The sequence below is a fragment of the Hylobates moloch genome, unplaced genomic scaffold, assembly GCF_009828535.3.
Source record: "Hylobates moloch isolate HMO894 unplaced genomic scaffold, HMol_V3 SCAFFOLD_1, whole genome shotgun sequence".
Classification (NCBI taxonomy): Eukaryota; Metazoa; Chordata; class Mammalia; order Primates; family Hylobatidae; genus Hylobates; species Hylobates moloch.
In genome coordinates this window covers 161,700,311-161,717,406 of record NW_026652276.1, presented here as the reverse complement: position 1 = coordinate 161,717,406, position 17,096 = coordinate 161,700,311, and the positions used below count along the sequence as shown (strand labels likewise).

The 17,096-nt window shown below is 38.8% G+C and overlaps 1 protein-coding gene across 1 annotated transcript in view; it reads left to right on the top strand.

The window, feature by feature from the left end:
- The window catches only part of UMAD1 (UBAP1-MVB12-associated (UMA) domain containing 1), a 261,998-nt gene that overhangs the window by 89,483 nt on the left and 155,419 nt on the right, over window positions 1-17,096 (top strand). The window lies entirely within an intron of this gene.

Genomic DNA, 17,096 nt, shown 5'->3' with positions numbered 1-17,096 from the left:
GACAGTGGATTATTGTAAGCTTAACCAAGTGGTGACTCCACTTGCAGCTGCTATACCAGATGTGGTTTCATTGCTTGAGCAAATTAACACATTTCCTGGTACCTGGTATGCAGCCATTGACTTGGCAAATGCCCTTTTCTCCATTCCTGTCCATAAGGTCCACCAGAAGCAATTTGCTTTCAGCTTCCTGTCCTACCTCAGGGGTATATCAACTCTCTGGCTTTGTGTCATAATGTTATTTGGAGAGAACTTGATTGCTTTTCACTTCCACAAGATACCACACTGGTCCATTACATTGATGACATTATGCTGATTGGATCCAGTGAGCAAGAAGTAGAAAACAAACTGGACTTACTGGTGAGACATTTGCATGCCAGAGAATGGAAAAAAATCCGACTAAAATTCAGGAAACTTCCACCTCAGAAAATTTCTAGGCGTCCAGTGGTATGGGGCCTGTTGAGATATTCCTTCTAAGGTGAAGGATAAATTGCTGCATTTGGCTCCTCCAACAACCAAGGAAGAGGTACAACACGTTGTGGGCCTGTTTGGATTTTGGAGGCAGCACATTCCTCATTTGGGTGTTTTACACCAGCCCATTTATCGAGTGATCCGGAAGGCTGTCAGTGTTGAGTGGGGTCCAGAAAAGGAGAAGGCTCTGCAACAGGTCCAGCCTGCTGTGTAAGCTGCTCTGCCACTTGGGCCATATGACCCAGCAGATCCAATGGTGCTTGATGTATCGGTGGCAGATAGGGATGCTATTTGGAGCCTTTGGCAGGCCCCCGTAAGTGAATCACAGTGGAGGCCTCTAGGATTTTGGAGCAAGGCTGTGCCGTCTTTTGCAGATAACTACTCTCCTTTTGAGAGACAGCTCTTGGCCTGTTACTGGGCTTTGGTGGAAATTGAACATTTGACTGTGGGTCATCAAGTCACCATGTGACCTGAACTGCCTATCATAAACTGGGTGCTTTCTGACCCATCTAGCCATAAATTGGGTCATGCACAGCAGCATTCCATCATCAAATGGAAGTGGTATATATGTGACTGGGCTTGAGCAGGTGAAGGCACAAGTTACATGAGGAAGTGGCTCAAATGCCCATGGTCTCCACTCCTGCCACCCTGCCTTCTCTTCCCCAGACTGCACCAATGGCCTCATGGGGAGTTCCCTATGATCAGTTGACTTAGGAAGAGAAGACTAGGGTCTGGTTCACAGATGGTTCTGCACAATATGCAGGCACCACCTGAAAGTGGACAGCTGCAGTACTACAGCCTCTTCTTAGGACATCCCTAAAGGACAGTGGTAAAGGGAAATCTTCCCAATGGGCAGAACTTTGAGCATTGCACCTGGTTGTGCACTTTGCATGGAAGGAGAGATGGCCAGATGTATGATTATATACTGACTCATGGGCTGTAGCCAGTGGTTTGGCTGGATGGTCAGGGACTTGGAAGAAGCATGATTGGAAAATTGGTGACAAAGAAAATTGGGGAAGAGATATGTGGATGGACCTGTTTGGTCAAAAACTGTGAAGATATTTGTATCCCATGTGAGTGCTCACTAACGGGTGACCTCAGCAATGCTTCTGCCAAGACTATCATCCATGGACTCATGGAATACCTTATCCACCATCATGGTATTCCACACAGCATTGCCTCTGACCAAGGCACTCACTTTACAGCTAAAGAAGTGCAGCAGTGGGCTCATGCTCATGGAATTCACTGGTCTTACCATGTTCCCCATCATCCTGAAGCAGCTGGATTGATAGAATAGTGGAATGGCCTTTTGAAGTCATAATTACAACGCCAATTAGGTGACAACACTTTACAGGGCTGACACAAAGTTCTCCAGAAGGCCGTGTATGCTCTGAATCAGTGTCCAATATATGGTACTGTTTCTCCCATAGCCAGGATTCACAGGTCCAGGAATCAAGGGGTGGAAGTGGAAATGGCACCATTCACCCTCACCCCTAGTGACCCACTAGCAAAATTTTGCTTCCTTTTCCTGTGACATTACTTTCTGCTGGCCCAGAGGTGTTAGTTCCAGATAGAGGTGTTAGTTCCAGAGGGAGGAACGCTGCCAGGAGACACAACAACGATTCCATTAAACTGGAAGTTAAGATTACCAGCTAAACCCTTTAGGCACCTCCCACCTTTAAGTCAACGGTCTAAGGAGGGAGATACAGTGTTGGCTGGGGTGATTGACCTAGACTATCAAGATGAAATCAGCCTACTACTTCACAACAGAGGTAAAGAAGAGTATGCATGGAATAGAGGAGATCCATTAGGGTGTCTGTTAGCATTACCATGCCCTGTGGTTCAGGTCAGTGGGAAACTACAACAGCCCACTCCAGGCAGGACTACAAATGGACAAGACCATTCAGGAATGAAAGTTTGGGTCACTCCACCAGGAAAAAAACCCATGACCTGTTGAGGTGTGTGCTGAAGGCAAAGGGAATACAGAATGGGTAGTAGAAAAAGGTAGTCATCAATACCAGCTACAACCACATGACCAGTTGCAGAAATGAGGACTGTAATTCTCAATGAGTATTTCTTCCTCTTTTTGTTAAAAACATGCTTGTTCATGTATACACTGTACTAAGAAAATGGCTTCATTTTCCTTTTTACTTTATCATGTGACATAAGATTTATTGACTTCATATCAGCATTTAAGTATTGTTAACTTTATGTAATAGCATTTTGGTTGGGGATTGGTGTGTTTTCGGTTGTACATAGCATAGTTGAATTATGTTAGGCATAATTATGACCTTATTATTGTCTTTATTTGAAAATTATATATGATCTCAGGAAATGTGTATGAGTTCAAGTTGACAAGAGGTGGACTTGTGATGGTTGATACTGAGTGTCAACTTGATTGGATTGAAGCATGCAAAGTAATAATCCTGGGTGTGTCTGTGAGCATGTTTCCAAAGGAGAATAACATTTGAGTCAGTGGGCTGGGAAAGGCAGACCCACCCTTAATCTGGGTGAACACCCTCTAATCAACTGCTCGCTTGGCCAGGATATAAAGCAGGCAGGAAAACGTGAAAAGGCTAGACAGGCTTAGCCTCCCAGCCTACATCTTTCTCCCATGCTGGATGCTTCCTGTCCTCGAACATCAGACTTCAAGTTCTTCAGCTTTAGGACTTGAACTAGCTTCCTTGCTCCTCAGTTTGTAGATGACTTATTGTGGGACCTTTGTGTGAGTTTAATACTCCTTAATAAACTCTCTTTATATATGATTGTGTGATTTAATGCTCCTTAATCAACTTTTTTTATATACGATTGTGTGATTTAATACTCCTTAATAAACTCTTTATATATGTATCTATTCCATTAGTTTTGTCCCTCTAGAGAACCCTGACTAATACACCATCCAAACCTATTTTCTTCTGTTGGCCTTATTTTTAACTCTTGGGACCTCCATTCTGTGGTAAAATGCCCTATTCAGAGTACCAGCTTGAGGCCAAACTGGTACATGTTCAGATATGTGTGTACATGTGTACACATCTAGAGTTACTTTTTTGAGGATAATTTGGCTTTAACTGTAGGGGTCTTTATAGTCAACTTGACATAAAGATAGGGTACCTCTATCTGGGAAAATCCTGGTTCTTGCCGTTCACAGCTGGGGGCCAGCAGGCAAGTCATTTAATCTCTTTGAGTGTTCAGTTTTCTCATTTACAAAATTGAGATGATAAAACCTATCTCAGGCCGGGCACAGTGGCTCACACCTGTAATCCCAGCACTTTGGGAGGCCGAGGCAGGCGGATCACGAGGTCAAGAGTTTGAGACCAGCCTGACCAACATGGTGAAACCCCGTCTCTACCAAAAATACAAAAATCAGCCAGGTGTGGTGGCATGCACCTGTAGTCCGAGCTACTCAGGAGGCTAAGGCAGGAGAATCACTTGAACCCGGGAGGTGGAGGTTGCAGTGAGATGAGATCACACCACTGCACTTCAGCCTGGGTGACACAGTGAGACTCCATCTCAAGGAAAAAAAAAAAAAAAAAGAAACCTATCTCAGAGGTTGATCCGTGGATTAAATAAGTAGCCATATCTGCTACACAAGAAGCACTCAAGAAGTGGTATCTCTTGCTGCTATATGAATAGTATTAAGATTCCAGTAGCCTTTTCACTATGTTCCTTCTCATTTGTGGTGTATCCATGTTTTCATTCATTTATTCAACAGTATTTATAGTGGGCCTACCGTATGTCAGTGACTTTGCTGGGCATTAGGAGTGTATGGTGAATATGATGGATACAGCCTGTGCCCTCATAGAACTGACAGTCCAGTTGTAGAGACAGACATTAGATATATGATCAGCTAAATAAGTGTAAAACTACAATGTTCATAAGTGGTATGAGAGCAGCTGACCAAATGTGGAAGATTGAGTAAGGCTTCCATAAGTACATAAATGTATTTACGTTGGAAATGGAAACATGAATGAGTTAACTGGATGGAGAAGGGAGAGGTGAGTTTGAGACTGAGGGAACAGCAATGTTTAATGGCTCTTTGGTGGGAGGGAACATAGCACATTTGGTGAGTGGGAAAAGGCCCTTCTACTGATGTGCAGAGAGCCAGGATGGAGCATGGAACATGATGAGGCTCGGGAGTTAGGCAGACCCTGGTCATGCTAGACCTTGTAGGCACTGGTCATGTCTTCATCTTAAGAGCCATGGAAGCCAATGTTGAACATTAAGCTGAAGATGGGAATGAGCTGGACAATTATGGGTTTGAAATGATGTTTCATTTTCATCCTTTGAGAGGACTTTGTTCTCTCAGACAGATGCTCTTCATTCTGTCACACACGTGGTACTTGGCTTCTGTGATTAGGGTGTCAGTCTCTTGCAGTCATTCTGCCACTTCAGGCTATTTCTTTTCTACCTCATTGATAAGGCTGCCATCTTCTGAGCTTGTATTTGCCCATTATCCTCTACTCACTCTGGATTGTGCCCCAGACTTCATAGAGCCCTTTGACTTGATTTCTTTCCCTTCCTAGATCCTATAGTTAGCCTGGACAACTCTAAAATTCATGATGCCCTGGTGAACATGCTAACCTCAGTCTCCAAAGACTTTGTCAATGGAGCCAGCCATTCTCTTTTCTACCCCAGTCATTCTCTGCTGTGGTCTTGCTCCAGATTATATAATCACTCAGAGTAGTGCTACCTTGAAAAACGTAAATTTTAAACCCAGAAATCCTACCCTCTTGTGTCAACTTGTCCCTCTTTCCTGCCACTATTCCCACTCGTTCACTGAATTCATTGACAGCTGTTTGCTCAGTCTCTCAGCACTTCCTGACTTCTCTTACCCAATCTGGAGCCCATGGTCAATAGTTGCAGTGTTCTAAGATCAGGTCTCTATTATTTAGGACCCTGCCACTTTTCAACTCTGGATAAACTCGACTTTTCCCTTTTTCTGCCCTTGCTCCCAGGCTATTAAGCATTCCTGGAAAAAATCACAACTGTGATATGGGCACGATAATGTATCTTTGCTTTCCAGTTATGTGAGCTGTCAGCTCTCTTCTGTGGTCTTTTCTCATCACTTTTGTCTTAACTGGGTGAATTTCAACCTTGGCTGTACTTTGGAATCACCTGGGGTGCTCTAAAAAATACCAATGTCTGTGATTTACTCCTAGAGATTTTGATGTAATTGGCCTGAAGAACACCTGGCAGGGACTTTTTAGACACTCCCCAGGTGATTCCAACATGCAGCTAAGATTGAGAACCACGTGCTAATGTGCCCACAGAGACTGATGGACATGTTTGCTGCTTCTTGCACTCTCTGCTAGTCCTCATTTTAAGCAATTGATCTTGTCTCATCCAGCTTCTCTTTTTCTACCTTTAAGCTTACCTCTAATTGCATTCATACTTGCCTAGTTCATTCTTATTCTAGAGAAAAACAATTGCCTACATCCTCACATATAAGCCCTTCAAAAGGTACACTGGGTGTCTGTCTCACCCTCTCTGCTCCTGATCTGAGCCAGATGATCTGAGTGGATAGGTTTAAATAATAGGCATGTATTAATAAGCATGCATTTCTCTTAAAAACAAAACAAAACAAAAACCTCGGGGAAAAAAACCCTCAAAAATCTCCCAAACCTAAATCTAAGCAATATTAAGCAGAAAGATGACAATTTTCGAAGGAAATAATATTTGATGAAATATACTGAGATATGTGCTATTTAAAAGATGGTTGGGGCTGGGTAGGGGTAGTAGTCAAAGTGGAAGCAGTGGTGGGAATGGTGGTGGGGCTTTGTATATTACACTAAAGTTGTTGAACTTTGAGTTGTAACTGTGTTGAAAGTTCCTCCTGGGGGAAAGGAGTAAAATGATCAAGTATGGTTTTTGTTTGTTTTTGTTTCGTTTTTTTTTGAGATGGAGTCTTGCTCTGTCACCAGGCTGGAGTGCAGTGGCCCCAATCTCAGCTCATTGCAACCTCCGCCTCCCGGGTTCAAGCAATTCTCCTGCCTCAGCCTCCTGAGTAGCTAGGACTACAAGTGCGTGCCACCACACCCAACTAATTTTTGTATTTTCAGTGGGGTGGGGGGGGGGGGTTCCACCATGTTGGCCAGGATGGTTTTGATCTCTTGACCTCGTGATCCACCTGCCTAGGCCTCCCAAAGTGCTGGGATTACAGGCGTAAGCCACTGCACCCGGCCTCAAGTATGTGTTTTAAGGATGGAACTATTGTAGTAGTGTAGGGCATGGTCTGTAAAAGAAACAGGTTAGAGGACATTTGGAAGCAATGTTCAGCGGTTTAAGCAAGAAATGATGATGTCCTGGACCAAAGTGGTAGCAGTGAGGAAGAAAAAGGAAAAGGAAAAGGAAAAACAAACAAACAATCCCCCCCACTCGCCCCCCCAAAAAAACACTTCTAGAGGTATTGTTAAAACTAGAATCAATAAGACAGGCTCATTTTGCATTCTAGAGAATTATGCCAAAGACTCATAGGCATTTAAGTTAATTTGCTCATGGTAATTAATTAACCCAAAAGACTGCTAAATTGCCTATTTGTTTATAAGCTGCCTCAATAAAAGAGAGTTTTCAGAAAATTTTTTTTGAAAGAATAGAAATCTCTTCTATGGAGTGTAACGCTAGAGCAAATTTGAAATAAGCTGTTTGATCAGTGACTCAGAATCTTTATAACGATCTATTAAAATGTGTAAAAGAAGCCTTAAGTATAAAAATACCATAATCGGGAGAAGTGTAGTAGCTAAGGGCTTGGACTGTGGACACAGATTAGCTTTGAAGTTTATCTCCTGCCTTAACTGACCTGATGACCTTGAGCAAATTGTTTAACAGTGCTATGATTCATTTTCCTTATCTGTACAATGGAGACAGTAAGAGGGTCCACCTTAGAGGACTGTGAAAAATATCTGAGATAAATATTAATGACCATTATTTTGTTTTATATAGTCAATTTTAGATAGATATTCTTACATCTTCTGCTTGGATTGCTTGCTCTAGCCATTGAGATTCATTAAATTATTCTTGTTATTTAGTAAGCAAATGCAATGAGTAATTCATGTTCCTTTTAAGAAAATATTCATTGGCTGAATATTAGCCAACTGATATGTTTTTGTTAAACACAAAAAAGTAGATTCTCCCATGAAGTTCCAGTTGAGTGTTTTTTCTTGAAATTTACTAATTGTCCTTAACTTCTATAATCAATAAATTCTGTGAAGAGAAAGAAGTAGGGAGAACAGTAAGGTGAAAAGGCAAACATTTTCTAATGAGTTGCTATTAGTCTTCCAACCTGGGAAAAATAATAAAGTTTCTAATAGATATATATAACATCATAGCCACTTGGGGTGTTTTAAAAATTTCCATGTTAACTTTAAACCTTAATCTTTGTTGTATTTGTGACAGAAAAAAAATTTAAAATTACTTAAATCAGTGTGCATAAGACTTTAACATTGCAGTTTAAATTTATAGACTTCAACATAACCACCAGTTTTTGGTGATCCAACATTCAGTCTGATTTTCCACCTCATTGAAAACATTCTACAGCTGCTGCCGAGTGATTTCATAAATTGCATTCATGATCCTGGCTGGAAGTTCTCTTAAAGAATGTGGTCTGGATGAATACACAACAGTTTTAACACAGTCCCATAAAATATAGTTCAGTGGGATAGGTCAAGTTTAAAGTTGCACAAGGATTTCATAAACACCCTGAGTAGATGGGCACTAAAACTTTGAATGTGTTATGTGGAAAAACCTTATAAAGGGTGGCAGTGTTCCAAAGGTAGATTAAGTTGGTCATCTATGAAACAATTCCTACTACTGATGGTTCTTAATAGTACCACCTGCTAGTTGTTTCATATTAAATTGTGTGAAACAACACATTCTGTAAACTGATGAACTACTTATTTATTTAATAAACCCATCAATGAAAGAAACCTCTGTCATAAGTAATGGAGTTATTTATTAGGCCCCAAAAATCTTAAGCCAGAAATGTCAGGCATTTTTGTGGACAAAGAGTGTTGTTATCTTGTATTGTTTTTTTAAAACAGCAGCAAGTAGCACATGATACCCAGTTGGTATGTTTGTCCTTTATTTGGCTGGAAACTCCAGAATCTCTGGGTAGTCAGCTGAATGCCAATTTAAACCTCAGAAAGACATCAGTGGTCTTGGTGTACAGTTTTGAAGATACCACTAGGCTTTAAGTATGCCCTGAAGCCTGACATTTTGGGTGCTTCACTGATGCATTTCCTTTGCTGATCTTACTGATTGGTTTAGTGAGAATATCTTTAATGACATGACAGTTGCTATCTTAGAAAGCAAGGCCAAGCAATAAGGATAAACTTCATATTCCTGATTGAAGGAATTCCTCCTTCAATTCCGTACTTTATAATTGTGGTCCCTTGTTAGAATAGATGGTGCTCATGTTTTGAATTAATATGATGACATGAAATGAATGATACACAGAAAACATTAGCAATATATGGTAGTTATGACTTTGCCATCTAGTATGTCACCAGACATGGTACAAAATTATCCCAGGCCAGTATTTAATACTAGCCAGTCATGTCAATTGAAGTTAGATATTCTCCCAAAATATTATTTTCAGCTCTGTCACTAAACTTTTCGTTATTTATAATAATATATGACTTTTTATAGATGTGCATTTTATATGTCTAAAATAGTCCATTTGTATTAGTAGCTTTGAGCTATCTTGAATCTAGATAGCATACACCAGGACAGATTTCCCAGATATTTTTAAAATTGATTATAGACTTGTGTCACACATAACATGAACACCTCTCTTTAGAGAAGAAAATATGAGTGTAATTTCAGGTTCTTTTAGATAATCATGAGATTTTAATTTCCTTGGATTTTCAAAGGAATGTAATCTCTTTTCATTTTTTTGTTATAGTTAAGAATTAACAGTGTGTGCTTTAATTACAAGGTATGTATAAGAGTATTCTCCCCCACGCAACCACCCTTTTTTTAAACTTTTGATGTTTTTGATCAATGTCATTATTATCAAAGTTCTTTTAGAGTTACTGCAGGGCTATAGGCTTAAGTTCCTTTTGAGATATTGTTCCCAGTTTTGTAATCATAGGAGACTTTGTTAGCTCACGACATCTCAGAGCTTTGAGCCCCCTGTGGTGTGATTTTGGGTGTACCGGGTCAAATTAAACTGCTATATTTACCCTAGTGTGGATGTGAATCTTCTCTTAGTTCCCAGAAATTCTCTGGTTCCTGTGCCTTGGTGTTGTAGCTAACCTTTATTTATTATTAAGATTTTTAAATTTTAATTAAGGTCTTTAGGTTTGAAACCTTATTTCATGAATATAAGAAGCTTAATATTTTGAAATTATCTTTTCTATTTAATTAAGCTATGTTTTGGTGCTTTTACTTTCAGAGCTAAACCTCTCTCCCTATTCAGTGTTCACCCAAGTAAATTTGAAAGATATTATTCTTCATTATATTCAAAAGTATATAAATTTTACTGTACATTTCAAGTTTCATCATAAATACTCAAGATCACAAGGAATTTTGTTAAAATAAAGCCCTTCACCATAGCATGCTGACACCAAATGCCTAGCCTCAAAGGCTTTTTTGATCTCTCTTGTTTTCCATTCTTCCCTTAAAATAGTTACCTATCATTTCCATTAATTTGCATTAACCACCTTATGATATATCTTGTGGTCTTTAAAGGAAAATGATATGCTAGCTAATTTTATTTTTTCATACATAAAACAATGTGTTTAACCCCAAGTGTATTAACAATGCTTTGCAATTTCCTGCAATGCTCAGGAAATATCTAAGATCTAAGACTACTATACCAAAAAGCACATTGAATTTGAATTCTATTTTTACATAGTAAATATAAAATTATATTTTATAGTCCTAAAGTTATATTTAATAAATATAGTGTGAACAGGGTATTTTAGTAGTTTCTGTCATGAAATACTTACGTCTCACGAAACCAATGGTGTAAAAAAATTTCAAGAACACATCTAATAAGTTACAGTTTAATAAACAATGATTTGTCCATGAAGAGTGATTATGCCTTAAATTAATATTTTTGCAAGGTCAAAGAGAAAAGTTGACATTGGTAACACACCACTCTTGAGGATACAGACATTTTGGCAAAAAATAACCCATTATGGGATCAAATTAGAAGGAAAGGTAGTAATAATTTAAAGGTAATTCTAAAGGTACAATATGTGCAGATACACACATACTCCAAAGACTTCTGCAGACTTTTAATCCAAGCTTAATTTTAATGTGTTGTAGACATTTCTTGGAAAACCACTGGGGTAAATCCCACATCCTCACCTTTTTTTTTTTTTTTGAGACAGAGTTTCACTCTTGTTGCCCAGGCTGGAGTGCAATGGCGCCATCTCCGCTCACTGCAACCTCCGCCTCCTGGGTTCAAGTGATTCTCCTGCCTCAGCCTCCCAAGTAGCTGGAATTACAGGGGCGTGCCACCATACCCAGCTAATTTTTGTATTTGTAGTGGAGGCGGGGTTTTGCCATGTTGGCCAGGCTGGTCTCGAACTCCTGACCTCAGGTGATCCACCCACCTTGGCCTCCGAAAGTGCTGGGATTACAGGCATCAGCCACCGCGCCCAGCCACATTCTTATCTTAAATATGAATTTCTTCAGAGTTAATTTCTATCAAGGCAGTTTTGATTATTTTGACCCAATAGTTTTAGTTTCCCCAAAGTCTACCTCACTGAATTTAGGAGGACTTGGAAACACCCAGAAAGTATCTTCCACAGATTTTTTGCTATAGGAATTGTGTTTCTGAAAGTTTGTACCATCATTAGGCACATCCATAGGAATGGATCTACCATTGTTTGTCCATGATTGGAGAATTGCTTTCCCTGATGAAATATTTAGATCTCCTGGTAATGGAGAAGCTGTGGTATTTCTTACAAAGAGCTTTACCATTTGGTGAGAAAGAGGGATGTCTTTTGAATGTTGCAGTGAAATGCATGAAATGCAGTTTCGTGTTGTCCTCCCCAATGTCTTCAACACATTCTCTTGGGACAAAGGCCTTCCTGGTTGTAGTAAGAATTTTCAGTGTTCTTAGTAGTCATTTCTCTCTTCAGTTCCCAATATAAATGTTGCATATTATGACTTGAAAAACTTAGTTTTTGAAAGTGTCTGTTGGTCAGGTCTTCTTCCTGAGATGGATCCCTTTGGATTTTTGCAGCTCTATTTTGAAATTGCACGTTTTTTCCTTATAAGTACCAGCTGTCATTCTAAAACATGGATCTTCAGATCACAGCTCAATTTTCTACCTCCCAATTTGATGAAGGTGGGTTTAAATGACTCTTCACCTGCTGAGTTTCTACTTCTGTGCATAGGAGGAGGAATTCTGCTTATTTAGATTACATTTATTCACGCACTACTTTCAGAGATTCAGTCGTCTTTATTTATTTGATTCCAGTGTGCTCTTCAAATGATCTGCATCAATGCAGGCCTCCTGATGTGCATGATAGCCCTTATTTACTGGTTTTCATTTCACAGAACATGTTTTTCTTCATCTTATTTACTAAAAATGTTTCTTCCAAAGTCTTACTCTTTTCTTTAAGAAATAATTCTCTCTCTGAATCCTAAAGTCCTTTCTTGATGTCTTCATATCCAGTGACTGGGAAAATAAGAAGCAACAGACTCATTGGTCCATGTTGAGATGGGAGTCACTGTATCTCTCTTCTGAGCTTTTCCACAATTCAGAAGACAGATGTCATCCTTTACCAATGCATCTCTGACAGCTGAAGCCTGGCTTCCAGCGGCCTCCTGCTGAGCTGGCCGCTTTTCATTCCCCGGTGGTGGGAAACAATCTGAAAACAACCTGGATCGCCAGAGGTCACCAGGCCTCTGGTTTCCCCGAAGCCCCACTGCTTCTCCAGAAGCTGCCATGGCCACCTTGCTCTGAGAGGGGTTTTCCTTCTTTGGCTTGGGCCATGCCCCTGCCCAATAGGTTCTCTAAAGCTACATTTTGCGAATCCTGTCGTCTTTTGGAGAGAAAGGAGTTAAGCTTACAAATTATATATAATTTCTATATATTAATTTAGGGGAAAACCCCATTGTCTACTAAGTCAGACACTTGGAGCTGAATCTCAGCTCTGCTACTTGCCAGCTGAGACTTTGGTGAATTAATTAACCTCTCTGGGCTTTAGCTTTCTCAGCTGTGAAACAAGGATGATGACATGGACTCAGTAGGGCTGTTGTGACGTTTAGCTCTAATAACTTATGTAAATTAAAATACCAGCCCAGTGGGTGCTCAGTCAACAGCAGTTTCCCCTTCTCTCCAGCAGAAACCTCAGGTTTCTACCTACCACCAGTTCTTACCTTTGGACTTTGTTTTTATCTTGTGCATTATTCAATCAAAAGAACACATAACATTTAGTCATGTTGTAGGATTAAAAGCCTGGAGAAAACAAACTACTGCCACAGCATGAATGAAGAACTAAATCAGTGGGAAAAACTCAGTATTATTTGATTCATTACACCTATGACAGTTTATTTATTTGGGGGGACAGCAGTGGTTGTACTATTATTTTAAAGTGTACATTGAGATTTATAAAGTGTTAATTGTGCTTATATTTTCACCTATCAAAAAATGATTGTTTTTGCTTGATTTACCTACCTAAGTTTTTGCTAAATTTGGTCTCCTTGAAGCTGGGTATATTGTGTTTTTGTGTATAGTAACTTAAGAATGTGGAATGTGGGCAGATAGCATAATTTATAGTAGTTAAATTTTATCAGATTGTTGTGAAGATTAAATGAGATAATACATGCCAGAGGCCTAGCCCAGCACTTGCATACACTAAGTCAATAAATATTAGTCATTATTCTGCAGTGGAAAATTTAGCATCACTAAAACTTTGTCTTGCTAGTCACCTTAAAACAAACAACATAACCTAGTTTTTCATGTTATCAATTGAGAAAATGGATTCTAAAGTCAAGCTAACAGAGGAATGTCACTTTAATACATAAAAGGGTATAATTTTTTTGAATTGATGAAAGGGTCTGTAGAATATTAAACAGTAGTTATTAAAAGAATTAATTCCATTTCTTAAAGAAGTTTAGTGTGACCAACCACTGGTGTAGGCATGGGAAGAATTTAGTATATTTTGTAAAATTTTTTCCAGCATGGGATCTGACTCTCTGAACCTGAAAATGAAACAAACAAAACAGAGGCTTGTTCTGCCTATGCCCTTAGTGCCAAAAAATAAATCATTGCTGTATTCATCAAGTCATAAAATTTAAATCATCTCTATTTGAGTTGGATAACTTGCCGTGGTATTTGACACTAACCACTGGTTCAAGCAGGACCTGGTGATGTTTAATGGACTATTATTCAAAGTCATTGGACTAAGTTGTTGCATTGATATAAAAGTTTTGCAAAATAACATGGTTGTAAAAGAAATCTTCCACTAAGCAATGAATATAAATGAACTTTATTTGTCCTTGTAACCAAATGCTGTTCAGGAAAATTTTTTGCTTTAGCTTTACCGCTAATTTGCCCTTTTTCTGGGATACTTTTAGGGCTGTGGCTACCGAGTGACGTCATATGTAGGCATTTCTGTATATGTTTCTCTTGCCTTCCTATTTTCTGTAGGACAGAGTTGCCAGCTGTCATCCTCTCTGGGAGGGTACCAATGCTCAAAAAATGGCACTACCTTTCCTCTCAGCAGCAAAGTGCCAGTGTTTCTGTTACAGCTGCCATGTGCAGATGCCTTGTCATGGCTGCATTTGGAATTTAGATGATAGCTGCAGAAGGTGGAACCATTGGCTGTAGGGTGAATGGTCTTAAGTTTTCAGCTGAGATAGGTAGGAAGAGGAAACTGAAAGGAGGCTCGGCACAGGGAATGAAATCCTGTTGTTTGGATTCTTGAAAGAACAGGGAGAAATTTCAGGAAAAAGGATGAGAAATTATTTTTACTTTTCAGCACCATTTTTCAGGCATAAAATCTGGACGACAAATTGTAAACTTAAAGCATTTCAAGTGTCACTTAATTGTTATGTAAGTATACTTTAAGTAGCTTAGATTAATGTATTTTTAAAGTAGGAAATTAGCATAGTTTGTTAAAAGATTTTAATTCCACAGACCACAGATGAGTACATGTAAATACTTAGTAATGAACTGCTGCATCAGCAGGCATTTGAGGTTTAATCATGCAGTCAATATTATATCTCACTGTCATTACCTTGCCTGGTCCCTGTGAAATTTATCATATTTTTTGTAAGTTGCTGTAGCCTTAGGTGAGATTTGGTATTTTTCTTCGTTACTAACACCTGCTCTTTTCATGGTACTCTCAACAAAATAAAATAGTTTTGTTTTGTTTTGGTAGCAAGCTTAACAAGTGTTTTTTTGAAGTAACTGATTATTTGCTCTTGTGCAATGTGGTTTGACCTCAGCACCTTTGCTGTCTAAAAATGGTGAGAAATATTTTCCAAACTTAAAATAGATTCTTCAAGATCTGTTTTTCTCAAGGAAACTGTTTGATGTTCCTAGTGACATAGCAAATCAATCAAGCAAAAACTTTAGAAAATCTGGATATTTATATTAGGGTCAAAAAGCACTTAATATTTCCTGATATTATGTTAAAAATGGAAACTGTAAGAGTTTATACTAATCGAGTTATTTTTTGCAGAGAAATTATGAGATCCTTTGATTTTTCAAAGATTCGTGAAGAGTGGAAGAAATGGCTCAGCTTGCTATTGAGTAGTTAGAGAAACTTGTGAAGACATTCAGATTCTGCTTATTTGTCTATACAAAGGAGAGCACAGGAAGATTAACCAGTCAGGCCTGAAGAGAAATCTGAGTCAGCATCCTTGCTACCTGTGTCAATGGGGAAAATAGGAAGGCAGCTTAAATAAGTCAAGACTGTAAGCATCTAATTACTATACAGTGAACCCTTTTTCCCCTTCAGATAGAAGCATGATTGTTAAAAGTTCTTGAAACCCTGGATTGCTACTACTTTCAAGGCATGAGACGGATTTGAAATTCTGGGCAGCAAGCTATCACTTTCATTTGAAAACTGGCTTTTCTTTCTTTGTTTCTTCCTTTCCCTCTTTCTCTTTTAACCAAAATCTGATTTATCAATCGCAAGGTTTAGTAAGAGTAAAGAATTTCAGTATTTGGGTCCAATCCTATATAATGTTTACAAGCACCTCCAAAGATGTATTGTGAGAATTCATGTCTATCCTTTGCGATAACCTTAAAAAAAGTTATCTGTTTTCTCTCCCCACCCAAATGGAATTGCAAGATTACTTTGTCTATAAATCCTTAAAAAACAACTAAATCCTTCTTCAAACGGTTATAATTTTAGCTTTATGCTACTTTTTATGGTAAGATTGACAAGTTTTCTATCAACTTCTTAAAACATTCTTTTATTTGCCCTAAATTATTTCAAGTATAAGTTGGTATTGCTTTTCTTCTAGAATTTTGAAATTTAGTGAACAAATTCAAGTAGGACATACCCTTCATACTGTTCATAACACTATATACTCTTTTAATCTGTCTTTTGCATTGCCCTTTCCATACTGAAAAGTCATAACCCTCAGTTGTAATATACCTTATACAGCAATCAATGATTTTGTGATCATTTTAGTTTCTTTGGACTGCATCCAGCATCTGTTTATGTCTTGACATGTAGATACCAGAATTGAAGACGATTTGAAAACTGGCTTTTCTTTGTTTCTTCCTTTCTCCTTTTCTCTTTAACCCAAATCTGTTTTATCAATTGCAAATTTTAATGAGTAAAGAATTCCAGTATTTGGGTCCAAACCTGTATAATGTTTGCAATCACCTCCAAGGATGTATTGTGAGAATTCATGTCTGCCCTTTGTGGGAATAAGTTTAAAGTTTGCTTCTGTTAATGTTGAAATTAGGAATTCATTTTTTCTTTAAATTCTTGCAAAGCCTGACTTTTAGACTCTTTTTTGTTTTACATTCCATTTAATTGACAAAACCATTAAGGTAGCTAATAGCATGGCAGTGAGCAGTTGTGCAGTTACATAAACTTCTTCAGGTTATAAAGCTTCTATTTTGTATGAAGTGACAGTAATTCAGGGAGTTAAGTCTTGATAAAGTTTCTCTAGGTGCTCAACTTACTAGGAGAACTTTGGATTCCTTTAAAGAGCAAGGAAAAAATAGTCTTAAAAAAAAAAGACTGTGGCCGGGCGCGGTGGCTCACGCCCGTAATCCCAGCACTTTGGGAGGCTGAGGCGGGCGGATCACGAGGTCAGGAGATCCAGACCATCCTGGCTAACACAGTGAAACCCCATCTCTACTAAAAACACAAAAAATTAGCTGGATGTGGTGGCATGCGCCTGTAGTCCCAGCCACGTGGGAGGCTGAGGCAGGAGAATGGTGTGAACCCAGGAGGCAGAGTTTGCAGTGAGCCGAGATCATGCCAATGCACTCCAGCCTGGGCTACAGAGCGAGACAACGTCTCAAATAATAATAATAATAAAAATAAAAATAAAAATAAAAAAACACTGTAATGTAATGAATTGAAACCTGATTAGAATGCCAGTTGAGATCCTCTCTGCTTATTGAACCAACAATAACTTAAACAAACTTAAACCATTGATTTGCTGAAAACAACTGTAGACTTTTCAGTTAACTACAA